We start from the raw sequence: 13,243 nt of genomic DNA, 5'->3' as shown, positions 1-13,243 counted from the left end.
CTGGGATTGCCCTGTGTAGAAACACAGAAGCGGACCTGGTTGGTGACCCTGAATCTTCATCATCTTTATTTAAAAATCTTCACATTTTTTTGTTCGCTTTGCATTTTTACATTAGTTTTGATTTTTAAAAATATTACATTAAAGGGAATTCCCTGGTGGTCCAGTGGTTAGGACTCACTCTGTGCTTCCACTGCAGGGGACACAGGTTCGATCCCTGGTCAGGGAATTAAGGTCCTGTAAAATATCGTTTATCCTGATTACCTACTGAGTTTTTTGTGACCCTCCTTAAATTTTGCATCCAAGGACAGGGCCTCACTTGCCTCACCCTAGTCCCAGCCCAGCTCCCAGAGATCCCAGCATCTCTGAGCCTAGCATACTGGCATCGAAAAAACTTTGAAGAGCTCTGAACAAGCCTCTATGTGGCCCAGAGGGAAGGGGTCCTGCCAGGGTGATGCCCACGAGAAGTAGGGGGCTCCAGGGTTAATTCAGAGGTTCAATAATGTCAACATAGACCTAGATGTTTTCTACCTGGCCACTCTGCCATCCTCAATGTGTTGACTTTCATCCGCAGACTTATCCCCTCTTGATTGCAAGACAACTGTTTCTGCCCCAAGCATTATGTTCTCACAGAACTCCATCCACTGGCAGGGAGGAGAGTGCTTCCTGCGTGTCTCCTTTTGCCAGGAAGATAAGCTATCCCAGAACCCACCTTCTACATACTCTCTTCAGGCTCCTTGGCCAGGACTAGGTCACACACCCAAGCCCTGGCTGCAAGAGAGACCAGGCTTCCAGGGGGAAGTTGATCTGATAAGGAAGAAGGATCGATCTGATAAGGGAAGATGGTTGCTGAGTAGGCAACCAACAGAGCCTGACTCTCAATCTCCTTTTGGACGTCTCTTTGGGTAAGTGTGTGGCCTTTCAGATTCCCTCCATCTGAGCCTGGTGGTGTGGTAGATGGTGGAGGAGAGGAAGCCAAACCAGTCATGGGTCAGTGCAGGAAAGAGAAAACACTCTAGGTCTTTCGTGCAGAAAGAGATTTAAAGTAGGAAGTTAACCACAATGTTCATTGCAGCTCTATTTACAATAGCCAGGACATGGAAGCAACCTAAGTGTCCATCGACAGACGAACGGACAAAGAAGATGTGGCACATATATACAATGGAATATTACTCAGCCATAAAAAGAAATGAAATTGAGTAATTTGTAGAGAGGTGGATGGACCTAGAGTCTGTCATACAGAGTGAAGTAAGTCAGAAAGGGAAAAACAAATACCGTATGCTAACACATATGTATGGAATCTAAAAAAAAAAAAAATGGTTCTGAAGAACCTAGGGGCAGGACAGGAATAAAGACACAGACGAAGAGAACGGACTTGAGGACATGGGGAGGGGGAAGGTTAAGCTGGGACGAAGTAAGAGAGTGACATGGACATATATACACTACCAAATGTAAAATAGCACAGGGAGATCAGCTCGGTGCTTTGTGACCACCTAGAGGGGCGGGATAGGGAGGGTGGGAGGGAGACGCAAGAGGGAGGAGATATGGACAGAAATAAAAAAGTCCCTAGACCTGGGAATCTGCATTTTCAAAAAGAGTTCAAAACGACTCTTTTTATGACATGTCCTGAAATGACCTTTAGCACATATGAATATCTTTGTTTAAGAAAGCAATACCACTAGCATTAAATATTAAAATTCCTTGGATTGCTCCATATAGGTGTATTGTCTCTGCAACTAAAAAAAGTAATGAATGGTGGAATTTTATGATAGAGAAAAGTCATTAATGCAGGGACATTGCATAGAGTTGCAGTGGTATTTATTTAAATGGTGTACATGTTGTTTATAAGTTCTGTGGAAGCTTCTAGAAGGGGAAGGCACTGATGAACAAATCATCTAACTCCACAGCAGCAAAAGGGCTCTCAGTCTATTGTCTCAGATGTTCCAGTCTCTTTTTTTTAACAAGGAGACCTAGTACCAAGGAGCAAACCGTGCCAATTTGAAGGGTTAGAAGAGTTTCTCGGTCATAAGCTGTATCAGTTTTTTTTTTTCTTTTTTCCAAAGCCTTTTCTGGCACCTGGGTCCTAAGCCTAGGTCTCGCCCCTGCCTAAGCCCCACCCCCACCGAAGCCCCGCCCCCCAAAGCCAAGGCCGCTGTGACTTGGAAGTGATTTGGTAAAGAGAGTTTTTAGGTTTTTGTCCTTTTTTCTTCTTCATTGTTATCTATTTTATTGCCGTTTGGCATTGGGTTATCATTAAAGCATACCATTTTCCTTGAGGACACAGTGGGGGTGGTGGTGAAGGGTAAGCTGGGACGAAGTGAGAGTGGCATGGACATATATACACTACCAAATGTAAAATAGCACAGGGAGATCAGCTCGGTGCTTTGTGACCACCTAGAGGGGCGGGATAGGGAGGGTGGGAGGGAGACGCAAGAGGGAGGGGATATGGGGATATATGTATACATATAGTTGATTCACTTTGTTACACAGCAGAAACTAACACAACATTGTAAAGCAATTATACTCCAATAAAGATGTCCAAAAAAAAAAAGCAGGAAATTAAGGTATAAAGATTTGGAGAAATGGAAAATAGGGCGCACCTAGCTTCATGGTCACACCACCCCAGCTGCCACCTTGTAGGAAATTATTGTCAGTGTCCTACTTGCACATCCATTAAACTGGTGACAAAGAAGTAGAAGGAACAAAGTGTCCTGCTGCTGCAAAAATTCACGTCTGCCAGATCCCCGCCGGCAGCCACCGCACTGCAGGTAGAAAGACCTCCATCTCCCTTCTGCCTTCCAACTCTCTCCCACAGTGCTTCCCTCTAAGTTGCATCTAGATCCTCAGCAGCATGGGGGCCTGGGAAAAGTAGTCTTTAGCCTTCTAGCCCCTGCAACACAGGGAAATATGGAAGGGGCCAGAGAGGGAAGCTGAGTGCCAATAGGAAATTTCTAGCACAGAGGCTCAGGTAGCCTTGTAGCCTGAGTCCTCAGAAAGCAGAGCCTGTGACCAGGAAACAGGAACAGGGAACAGAGAAGTGTGATGCAGGGAAACGGAGAAAGCCAAAATCAAAGTGAGTTATTGAACTGGTCACTGCTTTGCCAACAGGAACTCGTGTCCCACTGGGACCGTCTGAGGAGTGGGCAGAACACACCTTAAGGTCTGCGCACAGCAATGCCCTCACACCGCCAGGCTGGGCAGGCCTGAGTGTAAGCGGGTCCCTGCAGGCATCCTACACTGTGACTCCAGAGGGACTGGGGCAGAAAGCAAGAGCTGTGTGGGACAGCTGAGATGGGGGATGGTCCCGTTACTCCTACAGGAGCTGGCAAAGGTAGGTGAAGAGGATACAAGGCAGAGTCCAATACGGGTGGCCTCCTGGCAGGAGAGAACGGAGCCTGGCACAAAGCTAGGGCTAGGGTCTTCTACTAGGGTCTCGGTGGACACTCACGGTGGCCGGGCGCTCATAGCTCATGAGCTCACAGTCTGTTCTCTTGGCTGGGGTCCCACCTCAGCTCACTCTGGCTCCTCAGACCCCTCCAGGCTCAGCCGTGCCTCCATCCAGCCCTAGGGATGAGTTGCTCTCCCCTCAGCACTGGCCCCGGCAGTGCTGAGACAGGCCCACCAGTCCCAGCTCAGCCACCTTCCCCGTGCCCTGTGGAGCACACAGGAACTTCTGGACCCTTACAGGCCTCTGGGAGTGGAGGGAGGATTGAGAGAAGACGCCCACTCCGACCTTCTTGCCATCAAATCTGTAGCTCCACCATTTTTACTGAGCAGGGCCACCTGAGGGCCACAGGCTGCCTGGGGGGGCCGTCTTCCAATGCAGAGGGGCACACACGCCCCCTCTATCTTCAGCTTTCAGTTTCTTTCCCTTCAAGATTTCATCCCAGAGGATGATATCAGGACATGCGTCTGAGAGATGCATCCTCTCCTGTTCCCACCACTCACCAGCTGAGGCTGGGCTTTCCTCCCTCCCCCTCCATCCTCCCTTCTCCTTGAGATGGCTTCACCCACCCCACCCTGCCCCAGTCATCCTGGTGGAGGGGCTTCAGAGGAATACGATTTCAGGGCTTAGCGGATGAGAATGCTATCGGTTTAATATTTTCAAAGTATTAACGTCATCATATTCACTCAGCAAACAGTTACTGAGCACGTACTGTGTGCACAGTTCCAAGCAGCGACCAAGGCAGACGCCCTGTGCTCACGGAGCTAAGCCTCTAATGGAGGAGTCGATAATAAATGAGGAAAATTACAGAAGAAACAAGGCAAGAAGCGGGGCTTGGCTAAGGGGTGCTCTTTTGGTTGGAGTAGTTGGAAGAGGTCTCCCCAGAGGGAGATAGTGGAGCAACAACAGGTCATTCCCCTTTCCTGGTAATTAGAGGGTTTTAAAACCATATATATGTGTGTGTGTGTGTGTGCGTGTGTGTGTGTGTGTGTGTGTGTGTGTGTGTGTGTGTGAGAGAGAACTGGGGCCCAGAGACCTTGAGGTCTAGGTCAAAACGTCCATTCCCCTGCCTCTGCAGCAGCAGCCCGGGCAGTATGTGAGAGCCATGTACTGGGACTTGGGGCCTCGGTGCCATCCAAGCCATCCCTAGGTAGGGGCTCCAGGGGCTCGCACACTCACCAGGAGGGGATACCTGCCTGGACATGGGGAGGGTTGTTCCTTGGAACTACATTGTGGCAGTGACCCGGGTCCAGAGACTCCATCTGGGCATGGGGGCCAAGAGGCACCCTCCCATCCCCGGTTCCGTGTCCTCCGTGCCAAGTGACAGAGAACAGGCAGCTCTTGAAAAAGACTAATATTTGCTCTTCAAATGGGAGCTGGCACAGGCTGTTTCCTGCAACTGGTGTCTGGCTCACCCCGTGGGATGGACACAACAGGAGGCACTCCGGGAGATAGGCAGATGTCCCCGTGGACACCAGCATCCCGGACAAGACGACGTCTTTGAGACGGGGACAGCATGTTCCAAGGTCCCATCTGATTCATTTCATATCTGCTTGCACACCCTCATGATGGAGTGCTCACGACCTCTCCAAGCGCTGCTGGACAGCTCTGTGAGAAAGTGCATCCTCATTCTGGCCCTGTGTTCCTTGCTTATGGCCCTTGCTCTCATCCCTGCGGCCTCAGAAAATGTGCCTGGAACCACCCCTCAGGGCAGTCATGGTCCTGGTCACCTTCACGCCTCCCAGCCCCAGGGCCCTCCTGCTTCACTTCCGCGGGCTCACACTGCTGGCTCCGTGGCCAGAACAGGCTATTTCTGGGGTGGGAGGAAGACCTTGTCTTGGGTGCACCTCTGTCCCCCTGCAGCTGTGTGCTCTTTGTCCGCATGAGAGCCTTTCAGCTGAGTGCCTCATGTGGGAGAGTCTCCGTCAGGAAACTACTGGTCAGACGGCCTGAATCTGAGAAGGAGAGAGTCCCGGTGGCCAGAGTCAGCTCCCAGCCGCCTGCATTCCCTCTCAGGAGCCCCCTCCTCCCTGCTTTCTCCCCTCCGCCCCTGCCCCCCTGGGTCCCAGAAACCCTCTCTGCCCATTACAGCCCCTGGGCTCGGCTCGAGTTCCCGCCACCCCTGTCTCCCACTGAAGAAGCTCTGGAGGCCGAAACACTCTGGCAGCTCGTGGGGCTTTGGAGGCCCCCAGGGGCAGGCCCTGTCAGCCTCGTCAAGTCCAGTCAGGGCTGGGCACCCTGGGAAAGCTCTCCAGGGGCAACGTGGGCCCCCTGGTTCTCCCAGGGCTCTCAGACCTGACTGCTGACTTTAGCCAGCCCTCCTTTTTTTTTTTTTAAATTCCTTATTATCTCTATATGTAACTCGCAAACTCCTGGCCCCTCGTAGGCAACCATGCAAATGAATTTGACATGTATCTTTTGGAGTACATTCTTAGGAAATATTAGACCATTTTGTGCACATGTTTCTAATCGTATATTATTTTTCACTCAGTTCTATGTTTTGAAGATGCATCCACGCGACTACATCTAAATCTGGTACTTCTGCCTCCTGCCTGCTGCTCCGTGGTGAGCCTACACGCTTTATCTGTCCACGGCAGACACACAGATTGCTTTCTGCCAACACACATAATGCTTCAGTAAACATTTCTCTTCATACGTGACCCCTTAAGGATCTGTGTAAGAATTTCCCAGGGACATAGAACCGGAAGTAAAGTTTCCACATCATAAGGTGTGTGTACACTGAATTTCAGTAGGCAGCTGTATTAGTTTGCTAGGGCCACCAGAACAAAGGGCCACAGGCTGGGTGGATGAAAGAACAGAAATTTATTTTCTCACATTTCTGAAGGCTAGCAGTTGGAGATCAAGGTGTCAGTGGGGCTGGTTTCTTCTTGGCTTGCAGACGGCCACCTTCTCCCTGTACTTTCCCATGGTCTCCCCTCTGTATGGGTCTGTGTCCTCATCTCTTCTTATAAGGACACCAGTCATATTGGATTTGGGCCCACCCATATGACCTCTTATTTTTTTAACCTAATTACCTCTTGAAAGACCCTATCTCCAAAGACAGTCACGTTTTGAGGTACTGGGGGTTAGGACTTCGACATATGAATTTGGGGAGAACACAGTTCAGCTCATTAACAGTAGCACTGCTCTTCAGATTCACTGTACACGAAGTCCTAGATCCCCATACTTGCTCCAATACTTGGTCCCATCCAGGTTTCTAAATTTTGCCAAACTCACAGGCGTAAGGTGATGTCTTATGGTTATTTTAATATGGATTTCTCTGTATTGCTAATGATTTTAAACATCTTCATATGCTTATTAGCTTTCTGGGTTTTCTCTTCTGCAAATTGCTCGTTTTTCTATTGAAGTTGCTCGTCTTTCTTGCTGATTTAAGGAATTGCCTGTATACTAATCCCTTACTGGTTTCAGACTTTGTAAATATCTTCTCTCATTCTTTTAACTTTGCCCATGAAATCCTTATTTGTATGTCATCAGATTCATCAATCATTTTGCCTTAAGGGTCGTGCCTATGACGTTTTGTTTAAGAAGTACTTTTTCACCCCAGGTCACAGATACTCTCCGTCGTGCTCTTCAGCGAACTTAATAGTTTTTGCCCTGCACATTCGATCCGGGGGATGTCTTAGAGCTGACTCAGCAGAGCCAGGCGCACTCAGGTGGGCCCCTTCTCTCTGAGCCCCTTCACTCCTCCGCTGGCACTGCCCAAGGACGCTGGGCAGCTGTCAGGCAGCACTTCTGCTACCTGACCCCACAGGGAGTTAGAGTCCAAGAAAAAGGAAGGCAATTCATCAGCCTGAACTGGCACCCAGCATTCCTGGCACGGAAAGGGCATCCTTCATGCGCCAAGATCCCTTTTTATTCTTTGTGGGTGCTGCCAAGCGGGCTGACGGCACCTTGGTCTCAGCCCAGAGGACAGAGCTCTGGGGTACACTGTCATTGGCTACCTAGGACAGACCTCAACTTCCTCACCTGAGCAACAAGGGGGGTGAACCCAGTGGTATCTAAAGGGTCTGCCAACGCCCGAATCCCAGAACTCAGTGCCGTCAGGAGAGGCTGGTGCATTTGTTTCCTTTCTGGGAATTTCATCAGTTGCTAAAGGAACGATCCTGCAAAACAGCACAGTCCCCTGGGCTGGGAACCTGACGATGTGCCCCCTGGTGGCCATTTTCTGACAGGGCTCGTCCTGGGAAATGAAAACGACATCACCCTCAGAGTACATACAGACTGGAGCTCAGAGCCCAGAGCAGGGAAAGGGCTGGGCAGAAGCAGAGCCTGCATAGAAGGCAGCCCCCTCCAGCCCCCAGGGCAGTGCGGCAATTGCTATTTTGGTTTTTCCAAGGTCTTTCCTGGACCCATGATTGCATTCCAGAGTCTGGGGATTAGTGCTGAAGACTATTTGAGTCCTTGCACGTGTCTAGACCTCCCCGGACAAGAGGACCTGAATTTCACTTCTCTCAACACACACCCCTCCATTATGCCAGGCCCACATCACCTCATCTAGGAAAATGGACCCATAACTCAGGATTTTTCACACAAATACAAACACACAAGTTGATAAGCACCTTAGATTTACTCTCCTCCCACTTCTGAAGCCACCTCGTTTAATTTCTATATACACAGTATATAAACGGCTATACGACATTCGTTACCAACATTAACACAAGTTTAGGCTTTACTACTGTGTGAAAGTTTGTTAAAACGCACTCATCGTTTACTCAAAATAGATCTTTGTTATTACATGAAAACAGTAAGAAGCTTGTATAACACGGGCAGCAAGCATTCAAAATGAATACATGAAGGAAATGGTTTTCTCTGGCTAAATCAGCCTCAATCTTTAATGCTCTTAGTAAAAAAGTCCACTAAACAAAATGGAATCCTGGGGGCCACATTATATGAATCATTCATTAGATAAACACTTCTGAAACAACCCAGAATCATGTACGTATAAGGGTTAAAGAAGGTCATATGTACCAAGCACAGGGTAGAGGAATAGACTGGATTTGATAATTTTACCCTAAATGAAAGGCGCTTGTGGGCAACAGCTCTGCCATCGGTACACATGGGCAGATGTTTCCATATCCGGCCATTCCCAGATTTTACTGACAAGTCTTTTTCCACAGGTTCTCTGCCAATGACGTTTCCCCAGCAACAGAAGTTTGACATCACTGCTCCCAGAAGGGAGAATCAGCTCTCCTCATTTGGGTCAGAAACAGGCCATGAGGTTTGGTCCAACCAACAGAACCAACCTCCCTGCATCCTGGAGGACCCAATGCCACTGGAACCAAAAATGCTCCATGCCTGGAAGGCAGGAGGCAGGTCCAGGGGGAGGAAGAGAGGCTGCTACCTGTCTGGAATGAAAGCATGAGGTCTTTTTTTGTAAAGGCCAGAAGACACAGCTGTACCGAGCTGCACTGCCTGAAGCCTGCAGAACCTCCACGTGTTGGGTGAACCAACTCAAAGCCTTTCTCCTCCTGCACATGAACAATGGATTCACCCAGCATCCCCTCCACTACTGCTTCTACCCTCCTGACAGCTCGCCAGGGGAGCCGGCCAACGTTACCACCGTTTTCCAGAGAATTCCCGGCCGAACGGCTGCAACTCACCCACTACAGGGTCAGACCAAGGGGGAGAGCCACGCCGCCTCCAGGCCTCGGGCCAGCTGACAGGGCGCTCCTTCCCACCTCATCTCCCCAGGGCACATCTACTCTCTCTTCTTCCACCATTATTAACGCTCACAGTGCACAGACAGGGTTTCCCTGTGCCTGGGCAGGATTCTGTGTAGAATCACTAGGAATGTGAGCGACGTCGGGGCAGGGGTCTATGCACTCATCTGGTCACCGTAAACCCTCCCTCCCCGCCGGTCCTCACCTGCACTGCACTGTTTTCTGAGGGCCACCTGTCCTTCATGTTATGAGCAGCCAACTCCTTCAAGGAACAACAGACGGCAGCCCTGGACGAAGGTGTGGCGTGCAGCCCCCACGTGCCAAGGGCAGCTGCTGTCTTCCAGCAGCCAGCCAGCCCCCAGCTCTGCTTCTCGTCTAGCCCTGCTTCCTGCGCCCCAAACAGCCAGCCTTGCTGTGTGCCTGGGGGTGCACAGGGAAGAGGGTTGGGCTTTGGGGCCATCCGTGCCCTCTCTGAAGCTCCGGGACCCGCCCTATCCGTTACGATGAAAGGTGGCTTCCCCGTCCCTCCAGAGATTCCAGTTTCAGCCTCGGTCCCCAGGACTGGAATGTGGGGGGCAGAAGTGGAAAGAGGCAGGGGAGACCTGAACGAGGGCGCCTAGGAGAAGAACAGAGAGCTCAAGGGGGTGGGGGGGTTGGTAGCAATGATGCTAAACGTTCTAATTTCAGCTCTCCTTCCAATACCCTTTTTCCCACCCCTTGAAGAGCTTTAAAACATTGGGCCTTGATTCACAGATAAAAGGGGTGCCAGCTAGAGAAGCAAAACCAGGAGCCTATGGTCACCTTCCTCCCGCTGAGGGCAGTGAGGCCTCTAGTACCGAGAGGAAATCCCACCCAAATATACCCCTGACTGTCCCTGCCCAGGACAGGAAACCCAGGCATGGTCCTCGTCACAGTCAGGCTAGCCTGGGGAAAGAAAAGCAGAGTCTATGTGGTTCCCACACTAGCACACTTGCGGAATGGGAACCCTTGGACTTGGCCCCTGCCAGAGAGCATTGAGCCACATCCCCACCCAGATACAGCAGATGGGACACCTCACACACTGATGCTCAAGATCTTGCCACATCTGACACCCGAAGGCACTTTTAAGGTTTTTTCCAACATTATTTCATCTATCCCAGGATCCAGCCCTGTGAGATTGGTTAACGTCTGAGAAAATCAAGGTGCTAGGACAGCTAAAACAAAGGTGTGTGGCGGAGTGAAGGTAACGTGGGGGTCAACTTTCTAGCATCAGGGATGACACAGGGCTACAAAACTCCAGGTCTGAACCAGGTCAACCCCTGAGCCTGGGATTTCCCTTGGATAAAATCTCCAGAATGCCTTTCCTATCATTAGCTTCTACCACCAGTGAACTGAGACTGCTCTTACCTGGATTTCAGTTAAAGAATGTTTATGTGGTCATTATTTTGCAGCGTTTGTCGACTGCATCTTTTCCCTTTTGTTTGCAGAAGTAAATCTCAAACCCCATATAGATGTTAACGGATTCAGACCACATTCAACCAGGTGTGAATAACCTCTCCACTAGGGCAGGAGGCATTCACCAGGAGGGTCTCCTCTGCAAGGATTGTTCTTCACTACTTGCTGAATGTGGATCACAGGCTCAGACCCCAGACCATCTGGGGTACAGGGCTACGTGGCAACACCAAAAGCACACGGGCTCAAAAAGAAAAAAAATACATTGGGTAAGCTGTTCTAATCAACTTTTAAAGCTTTGTGTGTGTGCTTCTAATATAAAAAGATTTGTCTCCCCTCCTTAGCTTCCCATTCTATTTCACCATCTCTTCAAAATTATGTCCCGGAAAGCCTGAAAATTCACCTGCTGGCTATGCAGAAAGTTATGCAGATGCAAAATCAGTGGAGAGACAACTCTGAAGTTTACATCTGAGGATGTTGCCAGCATAAATTTCATATCCAGATACTTTGATTAAAAATAGGAAATTCTATTATAAGAAAATAAAATTACCATGGCAACATTTTCCCAACACAGTTTGTAGTCACATGGACTTTCAAGTGACACCAAGGTAGCTCAATAGCAATTCACCACCAGTAATGACCAAGTACACTGAATTCCCTAAAATGACATCCTTGCTTTCCCCATCTGCTCAATAACTCCTGCAACAGTTTTTGACTATTAAAAACTACCAAAATAGGATTTTTAAATTTATCAAGATCACATAATTCAACCCAAAGTATTCTATGCAATCGTGGTGGAGCTATTCAGATTCCAGACTTCTATGAAGCACAATCCAAAGGGCAAACTTCCAAAATGGCCTCCTGAACGGTACTGGGCAACCCAGTCTGAAATTTCTAGAGACCTCAGGGATCACGTTCAGATCTAAATTTTGGAAAACTATAATCAGCCAATATTTTGACAATGAGAGAAAGAAAAGTAACTTTTCAGAGCACAGGGTTAATTGTAAAGCTTTATAAGCTATAAAGCTCTAAAAAAGTTAACACACACTTAACTCTTATTCATAAAAAAATGAGGCCCTTAATCTAATTAAGATGACTGGGAAAGGTGGGGAGGAGTAATTAATTTGGGAGATCTTCTGAAAACAAGTACACAGGGTCAAGTATAAAATGACATGATTAAAGTGACAGGTATTCGGCTGCCACCTAAAAGGCTGATGACAACAGCCTCTCCCGCCTGTGACTGTAAAGTGCCACCGTATGAATGTGTGTGACTTGCCTACTCTAGTTTGTGGCCAACTGCAAGGAATCGTGATATTCTCATTTCTGCTCACGCTTATAAGTTAATGATCCGGTAGCACTGGTTACTCAATTTTAAAAATATCCAGATATACCCTGCAAATAAATACGAAACAGTTCTGTATCCCTACAATCCCACTACCATAAAAGGCTATATATAAATTTAATAAATTCAGTTTTCTTACCCATTTTCTCAGCTTAAGTTTCTCCTTACCCTAAGTGAAGACCTGTTCAACTTATACCTAAAATATATTTAAATATTCTAAAGGTATCATATCAGACCTAAGTTATCAAAAAATGTAAACAAAATTTATCCATCTTATAGTTATAAACCACTTTTTAAAGTTTTTAATTCACCCTCTACTGGCCCTCAAAAAAAAAAAAACTAACCAAGTCACGTTTAGACTGAAAAGCTGATACAGATTTTTAAGTGGTTCCTCAGAGACAACTGCCAATTACTTTAAACTACTGTTATTGAATCTAGTGGTTTATTGCTTCACTCAATTTAAAAGACCAAAATAATTCCATTTTGGTCTTCCAATAATGCTCTTTCTGAATAAGCCCCCAGATTCAGCTGTCCGAAGTAATCGGGCGGAACTGGAGATTCTGCAGTAACCCTCAGCACAAAACTGGGACTGGATGTCAAGCAATCTCATGCTTTCAACTGCACCTATGAAAAAATCTCAGCTCTCGGGATCAATCCGCTTTGGTTGAAAGAAACTTCAAGGGTGGAAACTTAAGGTGAAGTCGAGAAGCAAAAAGGGGAACACCGATGACCCTCATAGGAAAATCAAAGGATCTGTCCATCCCATGATGTCATCCTCACACTCCACAGTCAGACTGCTTCTCCTGAAGCTGCCTCGTCAGTATCTGATATGAAGACAGGAAAGCCACTCCTATGTGGAAGAGGATTTGCCAGAGGTTCCTCAGCCCATGCAGGTACAGGTTGCCCAGGCAAATAAAAAGCAGCATCAGCACCACCTTCATCGTCCTGGCTGGACTGTAGAACAGGTACAAATAACACTGAAATGACACCAGAAGAGGAAGTCCCATCAGAGATAATGAAATGGCCAGGGTCAGACGCAAGATTCACTTATCGTACCCGCCACGCAGTGTCACTTCATACACATTAGCTTATTAAACTGAATTCGTTACACTGGAGCTTGGACTCACTGGATCAGCTGCTGTTAATCACTGGATGAAAGTGGGGATTTGGAAGAGATAAGAAAAGTGAAAAAGACATCACAGGAGGAACTAGAACACAGCACTCTTGAAAGAATTCAAGAAAGACAGACAGAAATGCCCAGGCTGTGCTGTAGAGAAAGAAGAGACGCAGGTCAGGGGTAGACAGTCAGGCCAGAACACCCTAACAAGATCGACAGGCCTCCAAATG

At 48.2% G+C, this 13,243-nt stretch overlaps 1 long non-coding RNA gene across 1 annotated transcript; it reads left to right on the top strand.

Moving 5' to 3' along the window:
- The first annotated feature begins 5,848 nt into the window (after window positions 1-5,848).
- On the top strand, window positions 5,849-12,933 carry LOC102984379 (uncharacterized). Its single transcript, XR_447705.4, has 3 exons — window positions 5,849-6,007; window positions 7,008-7,116; window positions 8,581-12,933. It is a non-coding gene; the product is annotated as an uncharacterized lncRNA (long non-coding RNA).
- The last annotated feature ends 310 nt before the right edge of the window (window positions 12,934-13,243 follow it).

Source organism: Physeter macrocephalus, chromosome 18 (genome assembly GCF_002837175.3).
Source record: "Physeter macrocephalus isolate SW-GA chromosome 18, ASM283717v5, whole genome shotgun sequence".
Classification (NCBI taxonomy): Eukaryota; Metazoa; Chordata; class Mammalia; order Artiodactyla; family Physeteridae; genus Physeter; species Physeter macrocephalus.
This window is presented reverse-complemented; position numbering and strand designations above follow the sequence as displayed.